The following is an 11,519-nucleotide window of genomic DNA, read 5'->3' on the forward strand; positions in this document are numbered from 1 at the left end:
TCTCCAGGACTTTCGCCAGGAAAGGTAGAAGTGCAATTGGTCGATAGTCAGAAGGAGACTTCGGAAAGCTAACTTTGCACACAGGAACGACAATAGCTCTCTTCCAGATAGCAGGAAAGACACAGTCCTGAAGCAATCGGTTCATGATGACAGGAAGACTCTCTGACAGGGCTGGGAGGGTATGTAACACCATCTTTCTAGAGATTCCATCAGCACCAATAGCATTGGATTGAATTGAAGTGATCGCCGCCTGGATATTGAGCCAACTCACGTCAGAGAAGGCCAACGACAAGTAAGGAGGACCACAGTTGTTCCCTACTGGAGGCAACGGCAGTTCGTGAACAGGCTGGGCCGTGCTGGAAGCAGGCTGAACGTCAGGCGACACTGTCGAGACCGCTGCGAAGTGAGAGTTGAGAACATCAGCTGAAATGACAGGTTTGGAGCACGAGCCAGGCGTTAAGGGAAGGTTGCGAAACTCCTGCCACAGTGCTGCACCCTGTAGTCCGGATAGTCGCGAATAGTAGTAGCTGGTACGAGCCTCGGCTAGCTTGGAGTGGTGGAGACTTCTGGCTAAGCGGAACTCCAGCAATCGATGACGATTTCTCAGCCGCTTAAACCTTCTATAGAGGTACTGCACGTGCTGGTAAGACTTTCGCAGATTATCGTCAAGCCACGTAGCCGTCTTTGCCGAATTCACAAGCATCTCGCGCAGCGGGGCATGAGTGTCGACTAACTCGAGGAAGGTGTCAGTAAAACTCCCTGCTAGATCATCGGGATTAGAGGATGTCGGGAGAGGACCACATTGGAGAGTCCTCTGGAGGTCACCTACGACATTAGCACTCAGGAGTCGCGACATTTGACGAGATGAGATGAACGTAGCGTGAGGCTTGCACCCAACAATAGCGATAGAAGCAGCGATGGGGTGGTCTCTAGCAGCCATCGGACAATCTGATGTATACCATCCAGTGATGGTGTCGCAATCGTCTGTTAGGCAGAGATCCAACCATGTAGAGGATGTGAGGGTTGAGTGAGTGACACCATGATTTACCAGCTTCAACGACAGACCACTCATCATCGAACGTGCATATAACGCATCAGCATTATTCTCCGCCAGTTGATCAGCATTGAAGTCCCCCATAATCACTTTATAGCTGTAGCCGTCCAGAGCCGTCGTCAAGAGCTCAGTGAAGTTGTCAGGAACATGAAAAGGAGCATGGGGTGGGTGGTAAACGGCTCCGACGAAGACTGGAGAAGTGCCCACTGGTTGGGTCTCACAGAAGATATACTCAAAATTCCCAGGCTTGCTTATCCAGACAGAAGTGGAGGCAGAGATGACTGTAGCTTTGACAGAATCATGAAAAGAATCTCAAAAGAGGTGATATAGTGACAAATTGACCGGGCAAACCGTAGCCTTATACTGAAATTAGTATTTTGTTGCGAATTTTTCGAAACGAACCCATCAAACAAAATTAAATAAATTTTGATAATAAAAAATATAAAAACAGTGTGACAGTGAAAGAACAAAACTATAGAAACTCGTAGAATCCGGATAATTATAGGTGTCACAGCAGCCGCTGGATAAGCTGACTGAAGGGTTGAGTAACTCAACCCTTCAATCTGCGTTAACTCAACTTGAGTTATCGCCGAAGTAGTAAGTCGAGGAATCCACAACAATTCAAATAATTTCCAATCCATGTCAAATTCAGAAATTTCTTCGATTAAATAATTGGAATTAAACTTTCACGCGAATTAGAATGTAAAAGTCATTTAAGGTTGAAATAGAATTATGAAGAACAAAATCTGTAATTTCTCTTGATGTATAACTAAATAATCTACATAATAAATTTAATTGGAGTTTTTAGTAAAGTCAAGTGTTTTATAAAATTTGGCAATAATCCTTTTTATACCGAAATTCCTTCATCCAATAAAATCCTTAAATAAATCTTAACTTCCACAATTAATTCATCCTCAAAATTCAAGCAAAGGAGTCAAATTTAGCGTCATCAAATAGAAATGAACCTCAAAACGAATACGAGTCTAGTACTCTTCGTTTTGTTAGAATTCAATTAGTTAATTCGAAATTAATATTCACAAAAATTCCAATGTTGCCCTTCGAAATTTCACTTTAGGCGCAAGTGATGACAATATGGGGCATTCCATGTCAATTCGACCGGTTTAAACCCTGATCATCTCAGATTCGTTTCACTTTTTTTTATGATTCTACTCGATGAAAAATCCACCCTGATTTTTTAAGGTTTTTTTATCAATTCTTTAATTTTTTATCAATTTTTGAAGTAGATTAACGAAAGTCTCATTTTAAAAATCTGAAAAAAATCACAAAAATTTTATGCTACCAAAAAGTTGTTTGAACCTATTTTTTAGAGTGGAAATAGAAATAGTACGCCCTACGCTAACCCTATTTCTGTATGCGCTAGGAAAAAAATTACATTTTATCTATGGAATTTACGTTAACGGAAGTGCTGAATCCGAATCTGACGTCGCTTTTTACAAGTTGTCAGGTATATTTATTTATAACATTTTTATTGTTTAATCGATCATATCAAAACGGTTGCAGATAGAGAAAAAAATTTCAAACAAAATATGTTTGTTATGTAAAAAACCACATTTTCCATCTGTTTGAACCGCAAAGAAAAATCCCGCATATCAGTGTTCTCGTATTCGGCCACCTTCGAAAATCTTCGTGACACTTCGGGTCAACGGTTATCGGGTCAAAGAGACACCCGGAAGAGAAGCCAAGTTCAGTTAGCATTCAGAAATGATAGAGTGAGCCAACGCGTTTTCGCATTCACATTTTCTATTCAGTACATCAACTCAAGTACAATTCAGTACGTTATCAGTTAATCAACGAAAGACTATTAGAAAGGACAATCAACAGTGAATTAAATTCAGTGATTAATATTGTGGGAAACTCAACAAACTCTAAACCATGTGTATATAGTGTACATATCTTAACAACGTGGTTCGATCCCACGAAATACAGTGGTTTTTATAACAGTGACTTTTTATTTTCACCCCTTTTGCTTCTACAAAAATTCCCAATCCACCCTACCCTAGTTCCTCATCAAACAAATGGTCCTTCGAGCCGGATTTGGGTTTTTGTGAAGTAAAAAACGCGGAAGGACACCTCGTGTGAAAAACTTTCGGGGTTCACACGAGCCCGCAAACGGACAGTAGTGTATCAGTGGTTGTGATTCTTGTTTAGACTTCAAGTGACATTCTATAAATATTGAGTGACCTCAGTGCCGGTAAAAGTCAAGTGATTTTGGAAATTCAACGCTCGACCCACGTGCGCCAAACAACAGGCGCTTACACAGAGTACATCAACGGTCGATAACACATCAGCAACTGAGAGGATCAACGGTCGGTAACACACCAGCAACTGAGAGGATTAACGGTCGGTAAAACTCCATTAGTCGATAACTCCGTACTGTCAGTAACTTATTATAGTAAACATAGTAAACAAAGTAAAGTATAGTAATCAAAGTACATCAACATGTCAGACGGAGATGCAGTTATTGACATACAGCAGAAGACCGAGGAAACCAACACTGGAACTCGTCTCAAGCAGACCCTCAACCAAGAGCAGAACAATGAGCAGTCCCAGAAAATAAAGGATTATAAACTCCCATAGCAGATCAACCAAGAAAGAGGATTAGATGCACCAGCTCTCCAATCAACAGGGCTCAGATTGCCTCAGGAAATCAACATGAGAGAGTTGATGTTCACAGTTGACACTTTGAAGGAGATTTATGAGGAGCTAGTGCAAACATCGCTGGATGATCTCTCCATTGACGAACTCGATGGACAGAAGGAGATTGCAGACTTGGAGTGGAGAGAGTTGCTCACACTGCAAGGTCAACTGATCGACCACATTCCAGCACATCACGAGTACCTCACAGGAAGAGTTTGGGAGTATGCATCAAACACGAGGAGACTGATCATTAAAACGATCTGTCAATTGAAGGCACGTCTCGCCAAGGCAGTCGAAGAAGAGGAGGAAGAATCGGATTCACCCAGTTACCTCCAACGCCTCGGGCTGAAGACCTTCGACGGAAAACCAACAGAATGGAGAGAATGGAGCAACATTTTCCAATCCTTGGTGGGATGCAAGAAGATGAAACCAGAGCTCAAGCTGGCCAGGCTTATGTCTTGCGTCAAGAGCTCAGCAGCAGGGCTTCTGATATCATTTGATGTTGACAAGAAAAATTATGAGAAGGCTTGGCAGAAATTGGTCAAGAAATATGAAGATCCAAGGCTCATTGCGCAGACACTCATCAACAAGGTACTGGATCTTCAGAAAATCAACACAGCGACAGAAGAGAATCTCAACAAAAATGTCTCAACAGTAGTCGAAGCTCTTGACTAGCTGCTGGAAGTGAAGGGCGTCAGCCAGGAGAACGTCGGTGAACAAATCTTCGTGCACCTGCTGAGGCAATCTCTGGACTCCGAGACACTGAGACAGTGGGAGCTAAAACTTGGAGATTCGAAGGACTTCCCTAGCCTGCAGGAATTCGCAACATTCGTAGAATCCTGTGCTAGAGGAATCAAGCTAGAGGGATCGTGCTCAAAGTTCGCCGAGCTAACTCCAACCAAAAGGCACGACGTCGTGGTAGCAAAGGGCTTGTGCTTCAACTGCTTGGGTCCACACAGGAAGCCAAGGTGTACATCAACGAAGACCTGCCAGAAGTGTCGAGAAAATCACCACACACTCATCCACGGAGGGAGCATTTACAGCACCACCCCGATACCAAGACGTCGTAACGAAGGCGGAGATATTGCTGACGGTGGATCAACGAGCAAGTCAACAGATAAGCAGATAAGCGATAGTGAGTGAATGAACAATTAATTCATTTATTCATTCAACCTCTCGTTGTCTCACTGATTTTCTCAACAACAGAATCCAGTACATTAACGGCATCAGTGAACCTGAACAATCAGAGCATCAGTGAGACATCAGAGCTAGCCAATCACATCAACCAGTCATCAGAAGCAGATCAACAATCAATGCTGTATGCAACAGCACAAATGAGAGTAAATTCACCTAAAGGAATTTCAATCAAGACAAGAGCATTGGTCGATCAAGGACCAGAAGTTTCGTTCATCTCCGAGAAACTAGTCCAGCAACTGCATCTCCAACGAAGATCATCAACATTGGAGTTGGTTGGGATTGGCGGAGTGAGCTCAAGGAATGGTGTCAGTCCTAGTCCTTCAACCAATCAACGGGCATCAGCTAGTGACAATCAACGCCCACATCCTCAAGAAACTCACAGCAATGCTGCCATCAATGAGAAATCGGCTCATTGAGAAATCTTCAACTAGCCGATCCTCAGTATCTCAGGCCTGGACCAATAGATGTTATGATAGGGGCTGACAACTATGGGCGGATTATCAAGGATGAAGTTGTCAGGTCAACAAAGAGTAAAGTCGTTGGCCAACGAACCGCATTCGGTTAGGTTTTATCAGGACCAATCCAATGCAACGGTTGTTCAACCAAGGTCTCCTTATCCGCTGTAAGGGAATCTAAAAATGAACAACTTCTAGAGCTTCTCCAATGATTTTGGGTCCAGGAAGAATTGCCAAATCAACAATCACAGTCGGAGCTATCACCAGACGAAGAAGAGTGCGAGACGCACTTCAAGTCAACTCACAGCAGAGATGAATCAGGAAGGTACATCGTAAGATTACCATTGAGAACATCAACATCAGCCCTCGGAGAATCAAAATTCAAGGCCTCACGTCAACTCAGATTAATCACCAGGCGACTCAGCGCAGACGAGGCCTACTCCCAGCTGTACAACGAGTTCATCAACGAGTACGAAGTACTGGGACATATGAGAAGAGCATCAGCAACTCCAGAACGCTCGCCAGTCTATTATCTTCCGCATCACGGGGTCCTGAGAGAAGATGCCGAGAGAAAAAGCTGAAAGTCGTATTCAATGGCTCCAGCAGAAGCTTATCAGGTACATCACTCAACGATATTCTGTATCCTGGTGGGAAATTACAAGTTGATGCCATGAACGTGCTAAGGACGATGAGAAAGCACAGGCTCGTTTTTGGCACCGATATAATCAAAATGTTCAGACAGATACGAGTGCATGAGGATGATTGGGATCTACAGAGAATACTGTGGGTCGATAAAAATCAACAAGAAGTCATCTACCAGTTGACCACAGTCAACTACGGTCTCAATTGTTCACCATGGCTATCGCTCAGAGTACTTCAACAATTGGCTGAAGATGAAGGGCACCGCTTTCCAGCAGCAGTAGAGACAATCACCAATGGTAGTTACGTGAACGATATTTACGGCGGTGCAGAATTAGCAGAAGATCTCAAGGAAATAGCAACTCAACTACAGGGTCTGTGTCATGCAGGGGGTTTCTCTCTCCAGAAGTGGAGCAGTAACTACCCAGAGATATTGCATGAACTAGGACTATCAACGGAGGAGACGATGGTTCAATTTGAGGAATCCATCACGAAGGTACTTGGATTGTGTTGACATCAAGCTAGCGACACATCCAGGTACAAATCCAAGAAATTCAACTCAGCAGTGATCACCAAGAAAGTGGTCTTATTCGAGATAGCCCAGATATTTGATCCACTGGGTTTCATCGCTCCAGTCGTCGTCCAGGGGAAAATCCTCCTTCGAGAGCTATGGCAAATCAAGTTTAATTAGGATGATCAACTTCCAGATAATTATAAAGAACGATGGACGACATTCAGAAAGGACCTCAACGATCTAGATAAGCTACCTGTATCTCGATGGCTAAGATTATCAACAGAGACATCCAACATCCAACTTCACGGGTTCACAGATGCCTCAGAAGCAGCCATGAGCGCAGTAGTGTACATTCGTACAGAGAACATCAACGAGCCAACATCAACAACCTTGGTGGGTGCAAGAACAAAAGTAGCACCCATCAAACGCATGACCATCCCGCGTCTAGAACTAACAGCAACACTTCTCCTGACGCAACTAGCGGCAGCAACTCAACAGATGCTTCAACTCGACCAGGTAGAAACCTATCTCTGGTCGGATTCATCAGTGACGCTGGCTTGGATTAGAAGTCACGCGTCAAGGTGGAAGGATTTTATTCACAACAGAGTGGTAAAAATCCAAGAAACCCTCCCAACTGCCACCTGGAGACACGTCAGTGGGAAAGAAAATCCAGCAGATTATGCCTCACGAGGCAGAACTCCAAATCAACTAGCAGATCATCCACTGTGGTGGTCAGGACCTGAGTGGATCAATCAGGATCCTGATGACTGACCGCGATCATCAATCGACGCAACAGCCCTGGACAACCCGGAAGTCGCAAAGGAAGCGAAACCAACGCCAGCACATCCAGTTGCTCTTCAAGTAAATCGAGTCGGTGAAGCTCCTCAACAGATACAGCAAATTAGAGAAATTACTAGCAATGACATCAACAATCAACAGAGCAACTGACAGATTCAGGAGGCAGCCAGTGCCCCCGGGACCTGTCCTGACAACAGAAGAACTCAACGAGGCTAGGCTGTTCTAGGTAAAGTTGACACAGCATCAATACTTTGTAGCAGACCTGCGAGCACTTCACCGAAATCATCAACTTCCGAGAAATCATCAACTAGCAAATCTCACACCAGTGCTAGACCATCAAGAGATCATGAGACTTGGGGGACGCCTCAAGAACTCCCAATTAAATCCTGACGAGATTCAACCTACAATCCTGTCTCGAAAGTCTCGATTTACAACGCTAGTGATTGGAGAAGCTCACCAAAAAACACTACATGGAGGAACTCAACTCACTTTGGCCCACACTCGTCAATGGTATTGGATAATCGGTGGGAGAGGCACAGTCAGAGCCTACATTCTGCGCTGTGCTGTCTGCGCCAGACACAGGGAAAAATTTGCTCAACAGCAGATGGGTCAACTTCCAGCAACTAGAATCTCACTGGCATTTCTCCACACAGGAGTGGATTATGCAGGGCCATTTGACATCTTGAAATGGCGACCAACGAACGCTCAACCAGGTTCAGTACACATCGCAGTGTTTGTATGCTTCACCACCTCAGCAGTTCACCTAGAGTTAGTCAACAGACAGACGACAGCAGTATTCATCGGAGCATATAAGAGATTCATCGGGAGACGTGGCATTCCAGCTGTCATGTACAGTGACAATGCCACCACCTTCGTTGGAGCAGCTGACATCCTAGAGAAAATTTATCGTCAACCATCAGAAGAAAATCAACGAGTTCAAGCAGCCCTTGTCACACATCGGACTCAATGGAGCTTCTCACCACCACGAGCACCCCATTTCGGTGGGAAATGGGAAACAGCAGTCAAATCAACGAAGCATCACCTAAAAAGAGTTCTGGGATCAACAACACTCACGTACGAGGAACTCAATAGTGTGATAATTCAGATAGAGGCTTGTCTGAACTCGAGGCCAATATGTCCCATCTCCGACTACCCAGATGATCTACAAGCGCTAACCCCTGGTCATTTTTTGATCGGCGAGCCTCTTCAACTAATACCAGAGCCATCCATCGTCAACGAGAACCCCATCAAACTGCAGAGATAGAACCTGGTAACCCAGAAAGTTCAACAGTTCTGGGCCAGGTAGTCCAGAGAATGTCTTCAACGCTATCAAGCCATCTACAAGTGGAAATATCGAGAAGAGAACCTTAAGGTCGGTGACATGGTGCTAATGATGGAAGAAAATTATCCACCATCACATTGGCCAATCTCAAGAGTCATCGCGACCAAACCAGGAACCGATGGGCTCACCAGGGTCGCCATAATCCGAACAGCAAGGGTCGAAGTGCCACGACACCCAAATGGGTCTCCAGACATTCAACGCATCACGACCACGTATACGACGTATGACCGACCAGTCACCAAGCTCTGTCTGCTACCAACAGATGCACCTGCACCAGAAGAACCTCCAGCAGATGATCAATAGCAAATCAACCCAGATGACGAAAGCTACCATGATGAAGACGATCAACACAACGACCAATAGATTCATCATCCCTGATGATAAATGCCCCCAGAGTTTTTGAAACGCAAAGAAAAATCCCACAAATCAGTGGTCTCGTATTCGGCCACCTTCGAAAATTTTCGTGACACTTCGGGTCAACGGTCATCGGGTCAAAGACACGCCCGGAAGAGAAGCCAAGTTCAGTTAGCATTCAGAAATGATAGAGTGAGCCAACGCGTTTTCGCATTCACATTTTCTATTCAGTACATCAATTCAATTACAATTCAGTATGTTATCAGTTAATCAACGAAAGACTATTAGAAAGGATAATCAACAGTGAATTAAATTCAGTGATTAATATTGTGGGAAACTCAACAAACCCTAAAGCTTGCGTATATAGTGTACATATCTTAACAACGTGGTTCGATCCCACGAAATACAGTGGTTTTTATAACAGTGACTTTTTATTTTCACCCCTTTTGCTTCCACAAAAATTCCCAATCCACCCTACTCTACCCTAGTGGAAAAACCTAAGGCAGAGGCGTAACACGCCTGATCAGAATTTCGGATCGGACTTGATCAGTTTCTGATCAAGACCTGAACAGAATTTCCACTCGGGTATGAGTCAATTTGAGAGTGAAATTCGTAATTGTCCTGGTAGCTCAGATGGTAAGAGCACCCGACGCGACATTGGGAGGTCCCGGGTTCGATTCCCGGCTAGGAAGTTACTAATTTTTTCTCTCAAAAAATTAAATTTAATTAATGCTTAATGATGGAAGGCGGAGAAGCCCTAGTGGAAAAACCTAAGGCAGAGACGTAACACGCCTGATCACAATTTCGGATCGGACTTGATCAGTTTCTCATCAAGACCTGAACAGAATTTCCACTCGGGTAGTTCCTCATCAAACAAAAGATGTTTGTTATGTAAAAATGCACATTTTTTATCATATAACTTTTTCCCCTAATTGCGATAGATGAGTTATCATGGATGGGAGGGAAGTGGGCAGCACGTTAACACATGCGCGGATTTTGGGGCGCTCCGATGTGTTTATTGGCAAACTCGATCGAGATAGAGGAGAATTGAATTCCGCAGGATAAAATTCATATATTTTTCCATATATACAAATTTTTTGCCATTGAGCACAGTGAAGACCGCAAATCTATTTCCATAGAGTTATCAATCTTAGTTTCTTGAAGGACATATTTGAACTTCAGCTCTTAATCATTAAAATCGCAGAAGATGGAGAAAAACTTCATGGAGATTCGCCGAAATCTACATTTTAGGGCTTACTCCGACTTGATTATTGACTTCTCTCGATATTCATCAACTATTCAATTCCTTTCTGGGCGATTCCTCGTGAAACCGGGAGTCGAAAAAAATCGATGACACCGATTTTGTTCAGTGTGAATTAAAGGCGATAGGAATTTTTTTTACAAGCGAAAAAAAAGCAAAATTAACAAAAATCATAACTCGTTCAAAAAATTTTATCTTGGACTGAAATTTTAACTGAAGTCTTAACTCATGATATAGAATTGAAAAAAAAATCATGAACAAAATCGGAATTCAATTTATAGAAATAACTCGTATTTGCAAGAAAAACTATAATCTGACAATAATGAGTATTTTTTTGAAGCAATGCAGCTGTTACACGATTCCTTTCCATATTCACTCTAAAATATGCCCTAAAATACTTTGTTGGTAATATCAAATTTTTGTAATTTTTTTCAAATTTCCCAGTAGGGGCCTTCGTCAATCAACTTAGAAAATTCATAAAAAATTGACGGATCAAATGGTAAATCATCAATTATATGTCAAATTCAATGGTGAACATTTTTCGTTTGAATCATTCTTCTCTATCTTGATTGCGTTTGCCGATGAACGCATCGGAGCGCCTCAACATCCGCGCAAGTGTTGACGTGCTGCCCACTTCCCTCCCATCCATGATAACTCTTTATCTATCGCAGTTATGAGAAAAAGTTATACGATAAAAAATGTGTATTTTTACATAACAAACATCTTTTGTTTGAATTTTTTTTCTCTATCCGCACCCGTTTCCATGGTATCGATTAAACAATAAAAATGTTATAAATAAATAGACCTAAATTCCATAGATTCCATAGATAAATTCCATAATTCCATAGATAAATTGTAATTTTTTTCCTAGCGCATACGGAAGTAGGGTTAGCATAGGGCGTACTATTTCTATTTCTACTCTAAAAAATAGCTGAAAACAACTTTTTGGTAGCATAAAATTTTTGTGAATTTTTTCAGATTTTTAAAATGGGACTTTCGTTAATCTACTTCAAAAATCGATAAAAAGTTGAAGAATTGATTAAAAAAATCGGAAAAAATCAGGGTGGATTTTTCATCGAGTAGAATCATGAAAAAAAAATGAAATGAATCTTAGATTGTCAGGGTTTAAACCGGCCGAATTGACATGGAATGCCCCATATTGTTTTTATTACTTTTTAAAATTAGAATCAAATGTATATACAATATATGTATATACAATACATTATAAAAATAATAATAATAATAAT

At 42.4% G+C, this 11,519-nt stretch overlaps 1 protein-coding gene across 1 annotated transcript in view; it reads left to right on the plus strand.

Moving 5' to 3' along the window:
• LOC107043823 (GPI ethanolamine phosphate transferase 1) overlaps positions 1-11,519 on the plus strand; it is a 32,690-nt gene that overhangs the window by 16,727 nt on the left and 4,444 nt on the right. The gene's annotated exons all lie outside the window — the stretch shown is intronic.

This window comes from Diachasma alloeum, unplaced genomic scaffold (genome assembly GCF_001412515.2).
Source record: "Diachasma alloeum isolate Michigan unplaced genomic scaffold, Dall2.0 Dall_scaffold_00636, whole genome shotgun sequence".
In the NCBI taxonomy this organism is placed as follows: Eukaryota; Metazoa; Arthropoda; class Insecta; order Hymenoptera; family Braconidae; genus Diachasma; species Diachasma alloeum.